Source organism: Glycine soja, chromosome 13, assembly GCF_004193775.1.
Source record: "Glycine soja cultivar W05 chromosome 13, ASM419377v2, whole genome shotgun sequence".
Lineage (NCBI taxonomy): Eukaryota > Viridiplantae > Streptophyta > Magnoliopsida > Fabales > Fabaceae > Glycine > Glycine soja.
Genome location: NC_041014.1, coordinates 4,392,213 through 4,404,651, shown reverse-complemented (window position 1 = coordinate 4,404,651; position 12,439 = coordinate 4,392,213). Strand labels below are relative to the sequence as shown.

Genomic DNA, 12,439 nt, shown 5'->3' with positions numbered 1-12,439 from the left:
TTGTAGTGTTGTGATTCAAAAGATCCTTCCACCCAAGCATAAAGACCCTGGGAGTGTAACCATTCATTGTTCAATTAGAGAAGTCACTGTGGGAAAGGCTCTTATTGACCTGGGAGCCAGTATTAACTTAATGCCACTCTCCATGTGCAGAAGGTTGGGAGAGTTGAAGATCATGCCCACTAAGATGACTTTACAACTTGCAGACCGCTCCATTACCAGACCATATGGAGTAATTGAAGATGTGCTGGTCAGAGTAAAACATTTTATCTTCCCGACAGACTTTGTGGTAATGGATATCTGTGAAGATAATGACATTCTTGTAATATTGGGAAGGCCATTCATGCTAACTGCAAGCTGCATAGTGGATATGGGGAGAAAGAAGCTGGAGCTGGGCTTTAAAGATCAAAAAATTGATTTTGATTTATTTGTTGAAGACAAGCCTACTCCAGAACAAAATGTTTGCTAACAGGTAATAGAAGTGAGTAAGGAGGTTATGGAAGTAAGAGCCAAAACGTGATTTCGCCTATTGAGGTAAAAGCGTCAAGCTAATGACGTTAAAGAAGCGCTTCCTGGGAGGCAACCCAGTTTTAACTTCTGTTATCTTTGTTTTTTATGCATTGCATCATGTGGAACTTGCTTCATATTCATTACATTGGGGTATATCAGCTTGTTTTTGAATGATAGATAAAAAGGTTTCAATTTCTTAAGAAAGGGACTGAAAAGTAACATAATTTTTTTTCTTCTGAAAAATAGTCCTTTCGCTAAGCGCAAGCCTCGCGCTAAGCACATCTTTGGTCATGCGCTAAGCCTAGAGTCTCTGGTGCTTAGCGCTCAACCCTTGCATCTTAGGCTGATTTGGTCCGCTAAGCTGGCCAAGGGTGAGCTAAGCCCATTTCAATTTGATCTGAATTGAGCTAAGAGACAGCCTGCTCACTAAGCTCATTACGTTCATTGGCTAAGCGCGATGCATTGTGGCTAAGCTCATTTCCTTGCGGCCAGAATTGGGTTTCATTGAGCTAAGCGAAACACATGCCAACTAAGCCCAATTCTTTGCGTCCATGATAAGCACTAAGCGACCCTTAACCGCTGTCGCAACCTACCCTTTTGCAGGCGAGCGAGGCGAGGCTCACGGGTGCGTCTTCCAAAGGAGGAAAATGCACGGAGTCGCCACCAACGTTTATTTGTGGAAAACATCGGAAAAACCGAAGGAAACCGGTCATAAAGAATATTCCAGATTCGGGAGTTGTATTTACGTTTGAGGAAGGTATTAGCACCTCTCACGTTTGTCCCAAAGGACAACAACCTTAATTTAGAATTGTGTGAAATTATGTATCTAAATTTTTATTTCTTTTTATTTTTTGAGGTCGAAAAAAGCGGGACTCTTGCTCCTACGTACCCTCCATCGAAGAGGAAATCAGACCTACGTAGTTCTTTCTTAAGGGTGAATCAAGAAACTCTTTTTACTTGGAAGGTGATCATTTTAAGGCGTTGGACCTTAAAAATGATCCTTTTTACTTGGTAAGAAAAACTGAGGTATTGAATCTAAAAATCCTTTTTTAGTGATTTTTCGCAAATCAGATTGACTGTCCTTTTGAAAAAGGTGATAATTCATGCAACCTTATCCTATCTTTTGCAAATCTCTCCAGGAACTCCCTCAGAGTGTATGTTCTGTTTGATTTAGTCACTTGACCATTTTGGAGTGACGGCAATGGAGCCATTTGACGTTTAATCAATCTATTGAAATTCCAGGGTTTGTCTCCCCCCTTTTTTTCTTGTTTAAAAACATCGACGGGTGAGAACTTTTGATCTGCCCCTATGTTCACTTGAGGCTCATGCACGATGCCCCTCATTGCCCCAGTGTAAGGCTTTGAGGTACCAATTGTTATCTTTCGTCATGACCTTGTAGCTGGGAACCTATTGGGTGAGAACTTCTAATCTGCCCCTAGGTTCACTTGAGGTTTTTGCATGGTGCCTTTCATTGCCCCAGTGTAAGGCTTTGAGGTACAATCGATGTCTTGTTTTCACAACCTCGTAGTGAGGAAGAATGAAAGAAGCAGTTGATTCTTGCAAAAAGAATTTTCCAAGGACGAGAAATAGTTGAAGGATTTTTCAGTTGATGGATTAAGTCAAATGACTCCTATGTAGAAGCAAGATGTTTTGATGTCTTGATGATGCTAAAGGATCAAGTGCTTCTAAGTTTTATTCAAGACAAGAATCCAAGAAAATCAAGATATATGATCAAGTTGATCTCTAGAATCTTTAGGAAGAAGTTTCCAAATTGAAAAAAGAAAAGGTTTGACCAAAGAATTCTATCATTTCAAATTGAGATTTGCTCTCTGGTAATCGATTACCAACAACTGAAAATGTTTATAACAGTCACTAGAAATTTGAATTCAAAATTTATAACGTGTAATTGATTACACATGGATGGTAATTGATTACCAACAGTTTATTGAACGTTTTAATTCAAATTTTTAAAACCTGTAATCGATTACACAAGTCTTGTAATTGATTACCAGAGGAGATTTTCAGAATATAATTTCCAAGAGTCACATCTATTCAAATGGTTTATGAATGGCCATCAAAGGTCTATTTATATGTGACTTGGAAACACGAATTTAAAGAGAGTTTTCATTGCCCAAAAAGTTTTATCCTCTCAAAAGATTAAGAGTTTTTCTAAACTGAAATATCTTATCCTCTCAAAAAGATTCCTTGGTCAACCACTTGCATATTTAATAAGGAATTTTGATTGATCTTCATTGTACAATCTATCTCTTTTAAGAGAGATCTCTTCTTCTCTTCTTCTTATTTCTGAAAAGGGATTAAGAGACCGTGGGTCTCTTGTTGTAGAGGATTCCTGAACACAAGGGAAGGGTTGTCCCTGTGTAGTTCAGACTTTGTAAAAGGAGTTTTACAAAGCAAGTGGAAAATCTCAAGTGGGTTGCTTGAGGACTAGACATAGGCACGGGAAGTGGCCGAACCAGTATAAATCAAGTTTGCATTCTTCTCTTCCCTTAAACTTCTTTTATTTATTGCTATTTATCTTTTGCTTTAAAGAAGTTTATTTTGAATTGTCTTTTGAGTAATTCATGTTAAAGGTGCATTGTTAATTCGAAAAAGAGAGAGTGAAAGTTTAATTGGGGAATAGTCTTTGTTTTTTAATTCAACCCCCCTTTTTCTTAAGGTAACTGAGGCCATTTGTCCAACATCCTATTCTTGATAACTCACTTCTCTCTAAAAAGACAAACTTTCCGGAATGATAAAATGAGGTCACATAAACATCTTGAAAACACAGTCAATCAAATGTTTTTTTCTTTTTCTTTTTGAACTTTTTTTTATTTTGAAACTTATTCGTTTTGAACTTTACTTGTAGTTTTACGGCACCCCCACCAACGTGCAAGACAAGTAATCTCTAATTGAACGGTCTTGGAAGTCCAAACTCAGGAGCACAGGTCGCATGAGCAAACAGACCAATGGCTTGCACCCACATTCCGGTGAAATTTGAATAAGCAAAGATGCGTTTGTGAGAGGATGAGGGACAAATATATTAACTTTATCCATTTCATTTAACATTGTAACTGTGGTTTACAATAATGGTACAAACTTGAAAAACCTGATGAGTCATTAGAGACATCTAACAACAGCTTTCAAAATTGCCCCATGTGTGGCATCTCTTGTCAATGTCAGGATTTACACGCGATTCTCCTCAAATTTCAGCCAACCCGCATCAATTAGACCTTGCACCTTACGCTTCAGAGCCCTACAATGCTCAATGGAACGCCCCGGGGCTTCTCCGTGACAAGCACACGTTGCGTTCGAGTCGTATTCTCAGAGAAATGGAGGTTGATGAACCTTGGCTAGGGTTATGGCTACCATTGAATCATCAAGTAGATATGGGAGCAAGTCAGCATAGGACACTGGAATTGGGGTGAATTCTACAGGCTTTCTCGCTGCAAAATTCATTTCTTGGTTGGTGTTTTTGGTTTGTGCTAAAGGTGGTGTTCGTCATTGGAAGTGCGGTAGACAGACTTTGTGGTTGATTTAGGGATTGCCTTTGTGGATAACTGGGCGGTGGGTAAGGAGAAGGTTTGTTATTGGCTGAGTAATGACATTGTTGGGTTGGTGGGAAACTTGGCTGTATAGGAATGACAGTCACAGCATGGGTTTCTCCCTCATTCTCACCCTCTTCACTTGCCCCAGTTTTTTCATTCGTCCAAGCAGAATAATTAAATTTGCCTCTTTTCATACCTACTTTGATCCTTTCATCGTTGAAAACTAAATCAGCGAAGCTTGAAGGCGTGTAACCCACCATTTTCCATAATAGAACACAGTAATATGTCTACTATCATTGTTATTATTTCTTTCTTCGTCATTGAGAGAAACACTTGGGCTGCCAGGTCTCTCCACCTTTGGGCGTATTCTTTGAAAGATCCATGCCCTTTTTTGCACATGTTCTGTAATTGCATCCTATCCGAAGTCATTATACTGACACTGCCTAACGAAGGCAACCATTAGGTCCTTCCAAGCATGGACTCGGGAAGGTTCCAAGTTAGTGTACCAGGTAACAGCTACCCTAGTAAGACTTTCTTAGAAGAAATGTATCAACAGTTCCTCATCTTTTGCATATTACAACACGTCTTTAGATGGTTCTTGGGGCAAGTAGTCCCCTTGTACTTGTCAAAGTCCGGCACCTTGAACTTGGGAGGGGTGATGATATTGGGTACTAGGAGCAACTCTTCTAGGTTACCAAAGGCATAATCTTTACCTCCTTCAATGGCCCTGAGCCTTTCCTCTAGATGATCCAACTTTCCCATTTCCGCCATAGCATGAAGGTTTTTACTTGTTGTGGAATGTGGGGGGTGTGGTTGTGGGTGATACTGAGGGCCCTCCCAAGTGTTTTGCAGGGGTATACCACCAACTGCTTGCCCTTCAGTGGCATATCCGAGGCAAGGCTCGAAGTCGGCTAGATTGTGGTGGGGAATTTCATGTGTCTCCCCCACGGTTTAAGAGACATGTGCATGATCAGTTTGGGGTTGTTGGCTCTCAATGGGTATAGGAGTGGAGTTATTGACATTCTTATTGGGAGTGTACGCCACATTGGGTGGCGTATAGTTGAGAGGCAAGCCATATGGCGGGAAGGTGTGCTCGTTTTGAATTTGCACATCATGGGGGCCGCCCATACTTCCCAAATCTTTGCCTACAATAACTGAGGTTGGATGCTTCATTTGGTTGAGGCCAGATGGGGGCATCAGGTTCACCTTAGCAACAGTGCTGGTAGCGGCAACTGCAACCGCACTGGCTTCCATTATCTTCTTCATGATCATCATGGCCTCCATCATCGTGGCCATTTGCTCTTTCATGGCCTCCATGTCGGCCTTCATCTTCTCTTGTACCTCCTCTACTTCACCCATTACTCTAGCTCTAGCACAGGTTCGGTGAGGGCACCATAAAGCATGTTTTTTTTATAACAATGATTAAGTTCATTTTATTTTATTTTATTTTTCAAGGAAAGAATGTAATGAGCAATGCAACCAATGAAAAGCATGGATGTATGCGAATGATGCATAGTTGAAGTATTGCGAATTTTTACGTAGGACATGGGGTTGAATCAATTTAGATTTTCAACATGGTCCATGACATCTTTGTCAAGGTGAAGCTGGAAGTAACAAGGATATCAGCAATCCTAAACGTGTTTGGCAGTAGACGAAGCAATGATGTAACACGATCCATCTTTTGCCCCAATTTTGCAAGATGGTTACTTCCTTACTTCAACTTGACTCGATGAACCTTTTCGTAAAAGCACGAGCTTGGTTCAACCCCATAACCCAGGGAATAGCAATTTTGATTGCCAATACTTCAGCAACATTTCATAGGGATGAAAGACTCGGGAATACGCATGCTATGCATGGAAAATGTAATTATGAGATTGAGATGCCCGAAGAGACATCCTTTCTTAGTTAACCACGCATTAGGTACCATGCTCAATCATTTTGTTTTGTTGTTTGTGTTTTATTTATTTATTTTAGAAATGGGTTTATGATCCCAACATGGTTGGCTCATGGTACCTAACACATGCAACTAAGAATGCATCATGAACTTTCAAGCTTCCCTTTTTTTTTATTTTGTTTTGTAGAGGAAAACACAAGGATCATGTATGAGCAAACATGTAGAACAAAAAGTATGTTGAACGCATATGCATGATGATGCAATGACTCATGCAAAATGTGAGGCTGGAATGTGATAACGGACAAATGCAGGAACGATATGTTCATTATGATGCTGAAGAGATGTTTATGCGATGCATGATATGAATGCATTTACGGACACGAGAGCCCGAAAAATCATCTCTCCTTACTTGCGCATTTGAGGGTGCAGTGCCCCATGTGTGCAGTTAAGAAGACGATATGGATCTTCCGACTTCCCACGACAAAAGACGAGACCCACATACAACGCATTTGTGACGGCATGATGCAGATGCGCAAAAGTGCAATAGGGGGATTTACACAGCATGGCAATATCCTCAAATAATCATACAACAAAGGCGTACATGACATTTAGGTTATATGCATGACAATGTTTAAAAGGCACGCAGTGTGTTCGCTTCTTGCCCCTATTTTAGGGACCTATAGGATAATATCTAGGGGTCTCTAATAACTACTCCCAACGATCCATATCTCACATGGCTGTTTTCTAGAGGTATCATCACTCAAGATAATAATATTGCGGCGGTATGGAATACCAGCGACAACACATTATAAAGAGAGAAAGCTCTAGACGAGGTTTCACTATTATCAAGCAAGTCGGAGACCTAGCATGACCATAGATTCACCTCCACTCCTTAAATTCCCATGGACCCGGGTATAGGGCCCCTTTTTTTACTCAAACCCGTGGGTGCTTAGAATGCGGTGTAAAAATGTGGAAAAGACAGCATTTATTATATTTACACAGTTCAAAAATGCACACACAAAGTTTCACAATTCCACAATTTCATAAAATAGGCCTAACTCACAAAAACACTCCCCAGTAGAGTCGCCAACTGTCGCAACATGCCTTTTTGCGGGCGAGCGAGGCGAGGCTCTCGGGTGAGTCTTCCAAAGGAGGAAAATGCGCGGAGTCGCCACCAACGTTTATTTGTGGAAAACGTCGGAAAAGCCGAAGGAAACCGATCATAAAGAATATTCCAGATTTGGGAGTTGTATTTACGTTCGAGGAAGGTATTAGCACCTCTCACGTTTGTCCCAAAGGACAACAACCTTAAATTAGAATTGTGTAAATTTGTGTATCTAAATTTTTATTTCTTTTTATTTTTTGAGGTCGACAAAAGCGGGGCTCTTGCTCCTACGTACCCTCCATCGAAGAGGAAATCTGACCTACGTAGTTCTTTCTTAAGGGTGAATCAAGCGACTCTTTTTACTTGGAAGGTGATCATTTTAAGGCGTTGGACCTTAAAAATGATCCTTTTTACTTGGTAAGAAAAACTGAGGTATTGAATCTAAAAATCCTTTTTTAGTGATTTTTCGCGGACGATCTTGACTTTGCGAGTTAATTTTAGCCTTAGTTTCACTTTAGTTATTAGTCAATTCAATTAAGGAAGAGAAATCCCAAAGAGAAACGTCCAATTGATTTTTCCGCTTTATTTTACTAAAAGGTATTTTTTATTATTATATTATTATTTTACCTCTTTTTTTATTTCCAACGTGGTTACGACATGCCCGAACGGTCGGATTTCATTTTAACAGAAATTAACGGATATTACAAATCAAATGATCGGTGGAAATTTATTTTATGTTTTTATTAGGCGAGAAATGACTTAAATAAATGACTGAAGCACGTCAAAAGGGGGTATGGAAAGTAAATGAAACGAGAATAAAAGTACACAAAACAAATGAGGACCACCACGGGTACATAGAATGAATTGAAAAGCTTGATTTGGGGTACTTACCGGTTGAAGACCGAAGAACGATGAAGAACAAATGATGAATACGAAGAACGGTTGAAAATCTTCGCGTAATTACCCACGGAAACGTTACGGAAGCGCCTCGGCTTGGATTTTCTTCACGGAAACAATTTTCCTCAGCAATTTCAAGTGAATACGAAGTGCCAAGAAGGCTGAACCATTTTCTTCTTCACTCCTCCCCCTATTTATAGCAAAATAGGGGAGGAGCTTGCCACCCAGCTCGCCCAAGCGAGCCAGGTTGCTTCCTCCAGAAGCAACCGCCTTCTGGAGGAAGAATCTAGAAGGCCCAAGTGGGCCTGGTTGCTATTCACACCCCTTTTTTACTAAATACACCCCCTTTTACTTTTTTTGGTGATTCTTTTTCCGTAACATTATGAAACTTTACGAATTTCATAACGATACCTATTTTCTTTCCGTAAGGTTACGGAACCTTATGGATCATGTAATTACTCTTTTTTAGCTTTCGAAAAAGTTACAGAAACTCACGAATTGTGTAACAATACTTCCTTTTGATTTCCGTCACGTTACGGAATTTCACGGATTGCGTAACAACGCTTCCTTTTGATTTTCGACACGTCTCGGGACTTCACATATTGTGCAACAAAGGGTGCCAAGTACTTTGAAGCGGTCAATTAAAGGTTGCATGCCATTTAGCAATAGTCCCCAGACGAAATTAGGGTATGACAACCGCTAAGTGCTATCCCTCTGTAATCAAGATGCATCATTTTAGCTAAGCCATCCGAGAGCCAGGCTTAGCGAGAGTTGCAGGTATTTTGTTCTGCAGAACTCGCTAAGCGGCCTTATCTACGCACTAAGCCAAGCCCTTTTTGTGTGTTTAAAAAAAATAATAAAATATTAATTTTGAATTTCAAACGTGGGCTAAGCGCGTCGATCTACTAAGCGAGCTTCTTTGAGAAACCAAACGTCTCTCTGGCTCGCTTAGCGAGGAAATCCGCTAATGTAAGCTCCATTGGAGCTTGTAGGCCTAGGATCTTCTTCATCAATGGATTCCTTTGCTACTTGGAGGATGAATGGCAGCGGAATGGAGAAGGAAGAGAGAGAGGAGACACCACTTCAAGGAGAAGATGAGTCTAGAAGAAGCTCACCACCATAGGAGGCCATGGATAAGAGCTTGGAGGAAGAAGGAGATGAATGAAGGGAGAGGAAGAGAAGAGCACGAAATTTTGGGCTCTAAAAGAGCTCTGAAATCTAAAGTTTAATTTTCAAATGATCAAAGTTGGAAAAATGCACACAAATAGCCTCTATTTATAGCCTAAGTGTCACACAAAATTGGAGGGAAATTTGAATTTCTATTCAAATTTCACTTGAATTTGAAATTGAATTTGTGGAGCCAAATTTTGGAGCCAAAATTTCACTAATTATGATTATTGAATTTCAGATATGGTTCAGTCCACTAATCCAAGATCAACTCCAAGATTCTCCACTAAGTGTGCTTAGGTGTCATAAGGCATGTAAAGCATGAAGGACATGCACAAAATGTGACTATATGATGTGGCAATGAGGTGTAGCAAGCAAATGCTCACCTCCCCCTCTAAAATTTAATTGGATTGGGCTTCTCCCAATTCAATTAAATTTATTTCTCAACACACACATCAAATATTCACTTAATGCATGTGAAATTACAAAACTACCCCTAATACAAAAACTAGTATAGGTGCCCTAAAATACAAGGGCTGGAAAATCCTACATTTCTAGGGTACCCTACCTACATTATGGAGCCCTAAATACAAGGCCCAAAATTAATGAAACCTTAATCTAATATGTACAAAGATAAGTGGGCTGATACTTAGCCAACGGGCCCAAAATCTACCCTAAGGCTCATGAGAACCCTAGGGCCTTCTCTTGCATCTTTGGCCCAATCTTCTTGGAGTCTTCTATCCAATGCCCTTCGGGGTAGGATTGCATCATCCGCTAAGCGGCAGGATCGAAATTTGCTTAAGTGAGTGTAACATCAGTTACACTCATAATTGCCCAAATTTACTAAACCTTACCTGCATTTTCTCTCACACCCAACTTCGTGCATTCTTGCTTTTTCTGCATCTTCACGCATCTTCGACTATTGTTAAAGATTCAAGTAAGTTTCCCATTTCCTTTTTTCTCTTTTATTCCATTAAACCTTTGGTTAGAAAACCTTAAATTTAGCTTTAGATTCTTAAGGTTTTAATGTTTTTAGAAGAAGTAAAAGATTAGAACTTTATATATGTCTGTACTGTAGAAGCCATTTTGGTTGGTTTGCATGTTTGATTTTCCTTTTAGAGGCTAAAAAAAGTGCAAGAAAACAAAATGCATTTTTTCTGGAAAATGTGATGAACTCGTTAGGCGAGTTTGCTGGGCTAAGCGAGTTCATCAGTATTCATTGAATATATGTGTTTTCGAAAGAACTCGCTAAGCGCGCATACTGCGCTAAGCAAGTTCATCTTTTAAGGACGCACACTCATCCTCTTGCTGGGATTCCTGTGGCTAAGCGAGGCTGATTCGCTAAGCTTGGGTAACTTAGTCAAATTTTTTGTTGAAAGTCGCGCACTAAGCCAAGCTTACCTGAGCTAAGCGCATTTCGTTACGGAAAATTCCATACTTATTGTACTTTCTGAAGTGTATGGTACCGCTAAGCACGAACCTTGAGGAGCTTAGCGCAAATCCTTGCAGCAACAATTAAGCTTAGCGGGCAATTGCCAGCTAAGCCAATTTTGTAGAAGCTGAAATTTTGCAACATCCGCTAAGCGGCCCCACGTGTCGCTAAACGGTTTTGTATATTTTGTGAAGGCCAACTAAGTGAACCATGTCTCGCTAAGCCGCCAGTGCCTTTTTCAGTTTTATTTTTCAGTTTTTGAATTTAAATAACTTGGGTTCTGATTACCTGTTTGGTTCTTTTATTTGCAGATGACGTTTAGGAAATGTAATAGTATCGGTTCAAGACCCACAACACAATATGATACAAGGAGATTTCACTCCTTAGATGCTTGGAATCGGTACATGGATAATGTCCTGGGGAGAAACATCTTGCCTGAGAGGAAGGTGGAGCTCTACCACACCGAGTTGAATGATTTTAAGACTGAGTTGGAGAGGCGTAATTTCCATAAACGCCTCACCAATTTGGTTGATGGGAGCATAGATTTGGCTTTGGTGAAGGAATTCTATGCAAACCTATACAACTTTGATGGTCCTTCACCAAAGCAAGCCAGGGTCAGAGGCCATCTAGTGAAGATTGACATTGACAGCCTCAACACATTTTTAGAGACACCTGTGGTGTTGGCAGAGGGTGAGACTTTACCCACATACTCCAGATACTGCAGGCTGCCCACAGATTACAGAGACATTGAGGCTTCCTTATGCATACCAGGCCGAGGGTTCATCTTGAACACTGAGGGCCATCTTAGGAGGATTCTCAGGAAAGATTTGACTAATTTAGCCCAGGTGTGGAGTGTTCTCTCATACTCCAACCTGGCCCCCACATCACATACCTCTGATCTGACAGTGGACAGATCTAGGCTGATCTTTGGCCTAGTCTCTCGCATGGACATGAACATAGGAGCTCTTATTTCTGGCCAGATGACTTCTATAGCCCAGCTAACACTTCTAGACTTGGGTTTCCTGCTCTGATCACCGCCCTATGTAGACCCAAAGGGGTTGTTTCTGACAGCCTTACCTTTGAGCGCCTTAGTCCGATCATTAACTTGCCCTATATAAGGAAGAACTGTTGGAATCCTGATGATCTGACAGTTTCTATCAAAGGGGCTAGGAGGGCGAGGGCGAGGGCGAGGCCAGCTGAGCTCCTTTCCCCATCTGCAGCTCCTATTCCAGCATCCACTTCAGCAGCTCCTTTGAGTTTGGCCAAAAGAGGCTACCGTTCGTCGGCTCTTTCTCGTTTTGCCTGCCTGGTGCTAACTAAGTGTGTGCTCGGGCGGACGGACGACCAAGCCCCTCCTCCCCCTTGTGCCTGCGTGAGTGTATGTGTGTGTGACCTTGTGTCGTGCCATGTTATGACATGATGATCCACCACTAAGGCATAGACTTAGCCAACGGGGTGCAAGCCAAAGTTAGCAAAATCCTGGCAAAACTGATCATGGGGGGGAGGAGGGAGCCAACCAATCCGAAACTTAGCACGGGGCCATAACCCAGCACCGCTGACCCTAGCCAAGCCAACAACGGGCAAAAACCACGAAGTTGACCGGGGGGGAAAAATTTCAACCAACGGCTTGCCAAGACCTAGCCACGGGCCAAAACCGACCACCGGGCACATGGAAAAACTTAAGCAATGGCTAAACCAAGCAGCTCCACAAACTTAGCATCAACCATCATTTGTTTCTTTGCCTCAAAGAAGTTCCCCAATAGATTAAAAGCATCACCGGGAAGGTTTGCAAGGCAAAACCCTTCACCACAGTGGCGGACCGGGCCGAAGTCCCCTGGAAGGGGGCGCCAGAGAGGGTGAGTGCCCCGTCATACCCGGACCCTGTCGCACCA

The 12,439-nt window shown here is 41.4% G+C and overlaps 1 pseudogene; it reads left to right on the top strand.

The window, feature by feature from the left end:
* Positions 1-12,222: 12,222 nt before the first annotated feature.
* LOC114382859 overlaps positions 12,223-12,439 on the top strand; it is a 3,125-nt pseudogene continuing 2,908 nt past the window's right edge.